General features: G+C 43.6%; 1 protein-coding gene across 13 annotated transcripts in view; it reads left to right on the top strand.

Annotated features, from left to right (window-relative positions):
• Positions 1-9,209, top strand: part of Atxn1 (ataxin 1) — a 423,758-nt gene that overhangs the window by 222,378 nt on the left and 192,171 nt on the right. For all 13 annotated transcript variants that reach the window (XM_031359330.1, XM_031359325.1, XM_031359326.1 and 10 more), the window contains one exon: positions 3,307-3,370. The gene's annotated coding sequence lies outside the window, so the exon portion shown is untranslated. The remainder of the gene's footprint in view (positions 1-3,306; positions 3,371-9,209) is intronic.

The following is a 9,209-nucleotide window of genomic DNA, read 5'->3' as shown; positions in this document are numbered from 1 at the left end:
GGGGCTCTTGGGTGTGGCTTCAGGCATATGAGGCTGCTTGCTCAGATCTGGAAACAGAGAGAGGGGAAACTGGGTGTTCATCTAGCTTTTTCCTTCTCCCCCCTTTTACTCAATCCAGGACCCACATTCTCCCCCAAGTTAACCCTTCCTAGAAATGTGGTCACAGCAATACCATAACATGACTGGTTCATTCTTAGACCTATCATGCAGACAATATGAATGATCACTCATACATTGGTTAGAGGGATTCATGCCATTGGCTCTCACTTGTTATCTGTGAGTGACAAGATAACCAGAAATAAATAAAACTTGGTTTCACAAATAAAACTTGATTCTCATTAGTATGTTTCTCCAGATTTTTCAGTGCCTCAGTGTATACTATTTTTTCTGCTGTTTCCTCCAAATCCCTCACCCTCATTCCTTGCCTGCTATTAAAAACTGTCAGGGATACCTTGAAAGGATTGACTACATTTGGTGGAAACATCTCCACACCCTTGGACAACCAGGGGGCATACTCTTGTCCCCCCAGCCTCTCTTGAAAGTGGCCTTTGTCTGAATTTTATTTCATCATTGTTGGAGTTGTGGCACAGCCTTGATAACCAGAGGCGGTCATGTGACCTGTGACTCAATGTGACCCCCTCATATATATATTATCAAATCAACTCTTCTCTTGGAGAAAGAAATTGGACCAGAAATGCTGGCATTGTACAAATAGTCCCATGTTCCATACCTATCTTAATGTGGAATGTTCCAAAGTCCTCTTCTTACGTTCTGAACTCCAAATCCAGGACCACTCAGGAGCCTCTGCAGGATTCAGTTCACTTCTCTCTGTAGCATGGAGTTTCTCTGCCAAGCTGGGGTGATCAGCAGGGCCATTTGCTTAATGTTAGATGCATGATTTCCTACTTCAGCAAGCATTCCTTTTGCCTGTCATCTCTAGTCCCCTTTCAACATCTTCTAGTGCTCACCAAAAATCATGAGCTGGGATTTTGTTCCCCGTGGTACATGTGCCAGTTTGTATTCTTCTGAGCTCACCCACTCAAACCCAAACAAGCTTTTTTTTTTCTGTTAAAACTTCCTATATTTAAGCAATCTGCCTTTGCAATCTTGAAAATCAGAGAGGAAGCAGACAGACACATGCTTCTGGGGTGGGCAGTCATTTCTGATGAGTGTGAACACTCGGGCGGTTTCTATATGTTCAACAAGTAAATATTTGTTGCCTTATTCTTCCAAAGCAATATTTTTGCAGTCCTTTAAATGTTTTCTGATATAAGTCTGGGAATGTAGGCCACTTAGCAGAGTGCTTGCCTGTCTTGCACAGGGCCCTGGGCTTGAACCCTAGAACTGAATAAACTGGGTTTGGTGACCTGTCATCACATCACTCTAGAGGTGGAGGCAGAGGGAGCAGATCACTCTTATCTACACACCAAGTTCAAAGCTAGCCCAAGTGACCTAATATCCTATTTCAAAGTAAAAATATGATGTAGGCAAATTTATTGATGTTAATGAGGGTTTTAGTATATCAGCAAAATAATATGAATACCCTAAAATATGTTTAAAAAGTATGTATGTATGTATGTATGTATGTATGTATGTATGTATATATATATATATGAATGTATGTATGTATGTGGTTTATTTCTATTTCAAATGCTTGAATGTATCCATGGGCTTGAGAAAGAAAGTAGCATACAAATGAAAATATTTATATTGGTTCTTAGAGGGAATTTTTCTGATTTCTGTCACTTGTATCCCTCCCTCCATCTCTACCATCCATTTGCTCTACTGTAAACAGTCTTATTCTGTCTTTACTTGTGTCATCAGATCAGGGCAGTGGGGAGATGGTCAATGCAATTCAGGTACTGGAATCCAGACAGATTCTAAAACTGTCTCTACTGCTCTTCTCTCATTACAGACATATCGGTGCGTAGAGCTAAAGGGTAATCAGGGTTGTCCTTCTCATCGTCTCTCCTACATGCCTAGTGCTGCAGTATGACTTTCAGAGAGGCACACAACAGCTGGCAGGATCATCACCATTATGCAAATGAGGAAGCAAGCAGAGGGCTCCCTTGGCTGGAATCACTCAGTTAGGGGTGACAGAGCTGGGAAGCACACTGGAACACACTCTGAACTTGCCTTTCTCAGGCCTGTCACTCTTCCTGCTGTCCTCTCGACTAAATTGAGGATAAAAGGGCTCTTCCTATGTGACTGAATTAGAATGTGTTGCTTTTAAAGATCACGTCAGAGGTGTGGCTGGAGTGTCCCAGAGTCTCTGGCCATCTTTTCAGTTAGGCCTTGTTCTTCTTGGCACCCAAACTTACATCTTAGATGGCATGGTCTAGGACTGACAGACAGTCATATGGGTTGGTTGCCACCTGAGCACGTACAGTCTTCTCTTTGGCATGCTGAGGCAGCCCTTCCCAAATCTGAGAGCCCAACTTTTGGCTGGTGGGAGATCCTCAGCAAAAACTCTCCACATGGCCTCATGGTTTCATGGCCTCATGGTTTCATGGCCTCATGGTTTCATGGCCTCATGGCTTCCTGGCCTCATGGTTTTATGGCCTCATAACTTCATGGCCTCGGGACTTCTCTCACTATCTTCTGACTCTCAAGAAATCCTTAGGAAGAGATTAGGATGGACTCAAGACTTGGGGGTAAAATGAGACCTGTTGGGATAGCTTTGCTTCACAAACCCTCTAGACCCACAGAGTTCCACTCAAAGTCTCTAGAGACTTAAAGCTCCCATATTACACTGGGATGGAGCTAGAGCTCTTCTGCTTTCCATGTTAACACCTCCACCATTCAGCCTTCCTCTGGCCAAACATTCATGTTTGAATGGTTCTTTCCCATAACCTGGTTGGACCAGTCAGCACTTAAGAAATTATGGCCATTACATGATGTTATTCAGGGGGCTTAAAAGGAGGCCTCCATCACTTCTTGCCCAGTCTGTGTTCCCTTGTAAGTCTAGTCCCAGATAGCCATGGGTCAAGACTGAGGGGTGTGGCACCTGGGGGAAAGAACAAACCTCCGTGAAGAAGAGAGGGAAGTTGCAAAAGCCCCGCCTACAAATATTTTCTACATATCACAATGTATGTGTCTTATCATAAGGGCCATGTAACTCATGGTAAATAAACAATGTATGTCATGATTTTTCTGCACATTGATGCTTAAAAGGTGTTTAAAATACATGTTATCTATTAACCCCTAATGTCCTGGCTCTCCCCAGAGCTACCTACCTGTGCAGTTTAAGAAAATGGGCTCCAAACTGTTTTCTAAATCTTTGTTTCCTTTTTCTCCTTTTTTCAGTTTTCCAAAGAAAATAGACCAAAATTTTCTTCTTGAGAAGAAACAAGCCTGCTGTTGGCAGAGGGTGAGTGAACTTTTAAATGTACCATCTACTTTTTGGTGTCTGATGCCATGGGGACTGAAGATCAAGCGTTTGATAAGTGGTCTCAAGCTTGGAGTCGAGACGCTCTTTCTGTCCTCTACTTCATTTGCCTGGGCTGTTTCTAGAAAAGAAGATTTTGCTCAGAGACTTTTCTCAACATTTCTTGCTGTCCCCCACATCTCCTCTCCTGAGCTGCCCTTGTGGCTGCTGTCACCTTGTCCAGCTTTCAGAGAAATCAACAGTGAGAGTGTCTTTCCTTCCATAACTGGTGCACAGAGATAAGCCTGTGGGCAGGGGGAGACTCTCTGTCTAGTTCACATGGCTGTGTCTCTTGAGTGCCATGAGAAAGAACAATTGGTTAGGAGTGGTCCGTGGGACCTCCCAGGCTATCTGGAAAAGTCCCTGTGTGCAGATGTGATAGCTGGGGCCCAGTGGGCTCCAAGAGACCTGTGACATCATAGACAGAAGCAGAGCCAGGGGCATGAGAACAGCATTTGACTCTTAGCTGGCTGGTTCCACGGAGAGGTTATTGTTTATTTCCAAGGGGATAGGTTCATTTATGTAATTCAATTGAAACTAAGTACTAGTAAAGGTGATGATAGTGGCCTGTTTTCCTAGGGTAAGTGCTAAAGCAACTCTGCTTAGCTTCATAGTTGTCATGCTACCAAGAAGGGTTGACGGAGTAGGTGTGCCCAGAAACCATCTGATGTAGACTTCAATGGCAGGGGCATATGTTGCATGACTCTGACTAGGAATATGTAAACAAATATCCATTCACCTCAGAAAAGGCAGCAATAGCAGAACAAAGAACTGAATCCACACACATCAAGCTTAGTGGACCAGTGAGTTTCTCGGAATAAAGAAAGGCAGGAATGAGGATACTTACAAGGACTTGGGTGAGTCTACAAGCTGGTTCACCAAAAAGCCCTTCCAGCATGGGTGACAGCCCAATGGCATCACCCATGGAGCTCCCCGCCCAGCTTGCTGGGAGTGTTAGAAGTACCTAGGAAGTCCCACCATCACCCAGCAGTTGCTTTCTGCTAGCATAATCGCAAAGAGGGGCCCGTGAGTTCTGTAAGTTTAGTGAGCTTCCTGAGTCCCTGGGTTCCCCTCCTCTTTGGAGAGGGGGGATATTTGAACTCAGGCTAAATAACTGCACAATTGTATATTTTATGCTCTTTCCAAACCAGTGCTTTGGCAGTGCCCCACTATCACAGACAGAGAGTAGTCAACACATGTGTTTTGCAGTGAGGAGCCAGCATGAGGCAGCTGGTTAGATCATATTTACAGTCAGTAAGCAGAGAGAGACGAATGACATTGCTCGGCTAGCTCTTTAGTCTGGGAGCTCAGCATATCAAACAGTGCCACCTGTGTTCTAGAGGGTCTTCCCTCCTCTGTCAAACCTTTCTGGGAATGTCCTCCCAAATACATTCAGGGGTGTGCCTATTAGTTAATTTGAAATCCTGTCAAGTTGAAAATCAATACATATTCCTAGAAAATGCACACACACACACACACACACACACACACACGAATGATGTGAACATGAAGGTGTGTTGTCCTCCACATGGCCCAAAGGTCTTTATAGAATTAGGATTTTGTCTAAACCCAAGAGACCACTAAGAGGGGAAATGGCAAATTCTATATCTACACTGCATTATTCTTTGGGTAAAGAATGAAGTTGTAGACAAGGATCTAAGGCCAAAAACAAACCCACCAAACCACTGTAGAAAGAGGCTAGCAGGACCCCTCTCCCAGAACCCCCCTTCCCCGGAGCTCATGCAGTACAGCTGTGAATGGCCTAGTCTTAAGCTAGAGTCAAGTCAGTAGTTTGCTCTTGACATTCAGGGAGGTATTAATTATGTAAACCATCATAAGCCTCTTGTTCTTTACCAATTAGATACAAAGTAAATTCAGACTGAAGCCATAATAGTTTTGTGGGGGTTGGGGAAATTTTTAGCCTAAGAAGAAGTAGCTCAGTACTATAGTGTTTACTGGGCATATGGAATATAAGCCCCTGGGATCTATCCAACACCAAAAATAAATACATAAAAAGTAGCATCCCAAAGTAGATCAGGACTGGACATACTTGTACCTTCATCTTGTAAATCACAAGCAGCTAGTTTGTTGTGTATCTTGTTGTGTACAGGGATGGGGCCCTGGACACTCAATTTATAATGACATTTATCATGGATGATGTCCCTTTAAGGGAAATCTAGTGAGTGCTCTTACCAGCCCCGAGATTTTATTTGTTAGATGCCAAACGGCCATGGCATGTGTTTGATTCCATAGCAACATGTCTCTGCAGCCAGAAAAAATATATAAACACACACACACATATAATACATTATATATATGTGTGTGTCTATATACATATATATGTGAGTGTGTGTGTGTGTCTGGAGGTGCAGGTGGAGGTGTGGGTGGGGTGTATATAATGCTTGCAGCAGCCAATGTATCCTGAGCAGACCCAGGATTACCGTAATGCCTCCTTCATTTTCCTCCTATCTCCCTTTGCCTTTTCCTTTCCTGGGGCCTTTGATAATGCAGGACATCTGCACTTTGTCCTTCTCATTATCCAGCTCTGCTATTAACACTTGCTTGTGTTCTTACCCAGCCTGCAGCTGGATAAGGAGGAAGGCAATGCCCAGGTTCTCATCTTGAGCAGAACTGAGAACCTCCCAACCATAGCAACTGAGAGCAAGTAGGTGGTCATTTGTGCTTTGCCTTGTCTTTGTGGCAGGATAGCTCTGTCATAGCAACATGGCGAGGACTGAGATTCCTCCATATTACAGTCAGCTCCTTCTAGCTGAAAGAGATATCACAGGGAGCCATGTGATATCCAGGGAGGCAGAGAGCTTGTGTCACACACTGTGGACCTGTGTGATGGGCACAGTAGTGTTCCAAAAAGAAATAATGATACCCATTTCTCTCCTTCCCGAGACACAAATCCTAACTGAAGTTTTCTCATTGCCCTACCCTTAGAGCTTTTGCATGTCTGCCATCTTCTCTGTCTTTTACATCCACGGAAACACTCTGGTTTAAGCTGCTTTTCCCTCTAAACACTGGAAGCAACAGGGTCTCATACTGTAGCCCAAGCTGGGCTAAGATTTACTGTGTAACTGTCATAGTTTCTCTTTCCTTTGCAGTGTCAAAATACTCTTGACAAAAGCAACCTAAAGAAGAAAGGGTTTGTTTTATCCCACAGTTCAAGATGCAACCCATTGTGGTGGTAGTGAAGCTTGGTTATCAAGTGCTTGAGGCAGCTAATCACTTTACACCTGCAAGGAGGGAGAGGGGAGGGAGGTCAATAGATGCATGCAGAAAAGCATTACAATACTATGCTGGCTGCCTTCACTTTGACATTGGTTCTCAACCTGTGGGTCGAGATCCCTTTGGAAGGTCAAAGTACTGGTTCACAGTTTCACAAAGGTTGCATATCAGATATTTACATTACAATCCATAGTGGTAGAAAAATACAGTTATAGAGTAGCAATGAAAATAATTTTATGGTGGGGGGGTCACCACAACATGAGGAACTAACTATATTAAAGAAGGTTGAGAACCACTGACTTTGTACAATCCCGGATTCCCGGTATAAATAGATTCAAGTATTCTTTTATATTTTTAAAGAAGAGACACATTTAAGAAATTCTCGGTGTATATTTTTAAATGTAGCTATAAAGTCTCAAATGAGGGGTCTCTAAACACTTCTGCTCAAGACTAGTCCTGTCCATAGTCAGGATGGATCTTCCAACATCAATTATTATAATCAAGACAATCCCCCATATGTATAACCAAAGGTTTGCCTACCAGATGATTCTAGATTCTATGTAGCTGACAGTACCATTGCAATAGCACAGGTTGACTTTGAACTTGAGATGTCCTGTGCCAGCCTCCCAGAGGCTAGGATTACTGCTAGGTACCACCACAACTAACCTCTGGAAGCATTTTTAAAAACTCTCTGTCATCCATTTGATACCTCTCCTGCATTTCTTCTTTTGATTAATCTTTGGGTGCAGGGAGGAGTCTGAGCATGTGTCTAGGTAGAAGCCATTTAGTATTAGAATCAGTAACCTCTGCCACCCCCACTCCCACACGCCTTCTTTCTAAGTCTCTCTTCATGCCCAGAACTAAGCATGGAGGGGAGTACCTATGCCATACATACTATCTGTTTCTGATGATGTCACAGTCTCATCCTGGGCCCACAAGGAATTGTGACGTATGTGTACAAATAGATTCAAGTATTCTTTTATATTTTTAAAGAAGAGACACATTTAAGAAATTCTCGGTGTATATTTTTAAATGTAGCTATAAAGTCTCAAATGAGGGGTCTCTAAACACTTCTCTTTTCCTTCTTCCCATTGTGGATATTGACCATGAACCCCATGCAGAATTTCACACTAGCACAAAGATAAACTTTTTGCCCACCCCCTTCTCCCACACTCACTTCACAGCATTTGTCTTGGGGGCCAAACCTCTCAGTCTAGCAGTTGTCTTTTGGAGCCATTAAATCAGAGATTTGAAGGGGGGGTTTCATTAAAGTGACAGGTTTGATAGATTAGGGTAGTGATTCCTAATTTAGTTTTGAGGTCTGTTGGGGAAGGGGAAGAAGGTTTTCATATGAAAACTTTTATCTTAAAAGAGTTGAGAGTTTTCTTTCCAAGTTCTGATCCAATGAAAAAAAGGCAAAGGCAGAATGCAGGTGAAAGCCAGAGTTCTTATGCTGCTACTAACAGTTATGGAGTGAGAACCAAGGGACTTACTACTTCTCTGGTTCCCTGTTCCTTAGTGCAGCCCTGGTAGTCATCAAAGTTTACATTGGCTGCTCCTACCCAGAAAAATCCACTTTTCATCCAGAGGTGGGTGGGGCCAGCCAGATAGCTCCCATCCCAGAGAAGGAAACCAGAGCAAAGGACCAGGGATGTCTAAAAGGCAGGGGGAGGTGATGCTTCTGCTCGATATACGTTTTACCTCCTGCCTCCTGATCAAGGCAGACTGGCCTTCCAGCTTGATCCAACCACCTTCATCCAGGCCCATAGCTCTTGTGTTCACTGTGTTTGTTCAGGGGACTGGTTAGACACCTCTATTCAGTGGACACAAAAGCCTCACCAGTCTCATTGTCTCCCGTACTTCAGTATTTGAAGCGGTGCCAAGTCAACGACAGGTGGTTGGTATGTGCAGAGATCACTCCTGAATTTGGGGAGAAATTCAGGGAGAAGAGGGAAGAGAGTTAGAGGGTGAAGAGAAACTCTGAAAGTTAAAGCCAAGGTCACAGCCTCCAAGACGCCCTAGCCTAGCTGAAGAGGCAAGGCATGATTATAGGTAATATTAAAGAAGTGAACAGGGATGAAAGGCAGTCGGTTGCAGAAATGACACTAGGTATTCTTCACAGACTCATTGCCAAGCGGATGACAATAGAGCAAATGGAAGCTATTGTATTAGTCAGGGAAGGATACAGGTTTGTGTCAGAAACAGTCAATCCTAAATTCCCAGTGACTTCACAAAATAAAGGCTCACTCCTTGCTCATGTTGTATCACTTATGTGGTATCACTCCTAGACGGTTGTCTCCCCAGCATACCTCTGTAGCTCTTCTGGCCATCTGCAGAACTCTTCATGATCACAGAAAAGGGAAGAAAACTAGGAGCTTGCTTACACAGTTAAATGCTTCAAAGGTAGAGCATGGAAGGTTTGCTTGTCGTCCACTGTGTTCTGAGCATTGCGTTTTGATTTGGAGACAGCTCATGTGTCCTAGTCCTGGCCTCTGTCACACAGTAGGTACTCAAGTGGTATGTGAAGGGAGACAGAATGGATGGACAT

The sequence above is a fragment of the Mastomys coucha genome, unplaced genomic scaffold (assembly GCF_008632895.1).
Source record: "Mastomys coucha isolate ucsf_1 unplaced genomic scaffold, UCSF_Mcou_1 pScaffold7, whole genome shotgun sequence".
Lineage (NCBI taxonomy): Eukaryota > Metazoa > Chordata > Mammalia > Rodentia > Muridae > Mastomys > Mastomys coucha.
The sequence above is the reverse complement of the archived record's forward strand: the minus strand, read 5'-3'. Positions and strand labels throughout refer to the sequence as shown.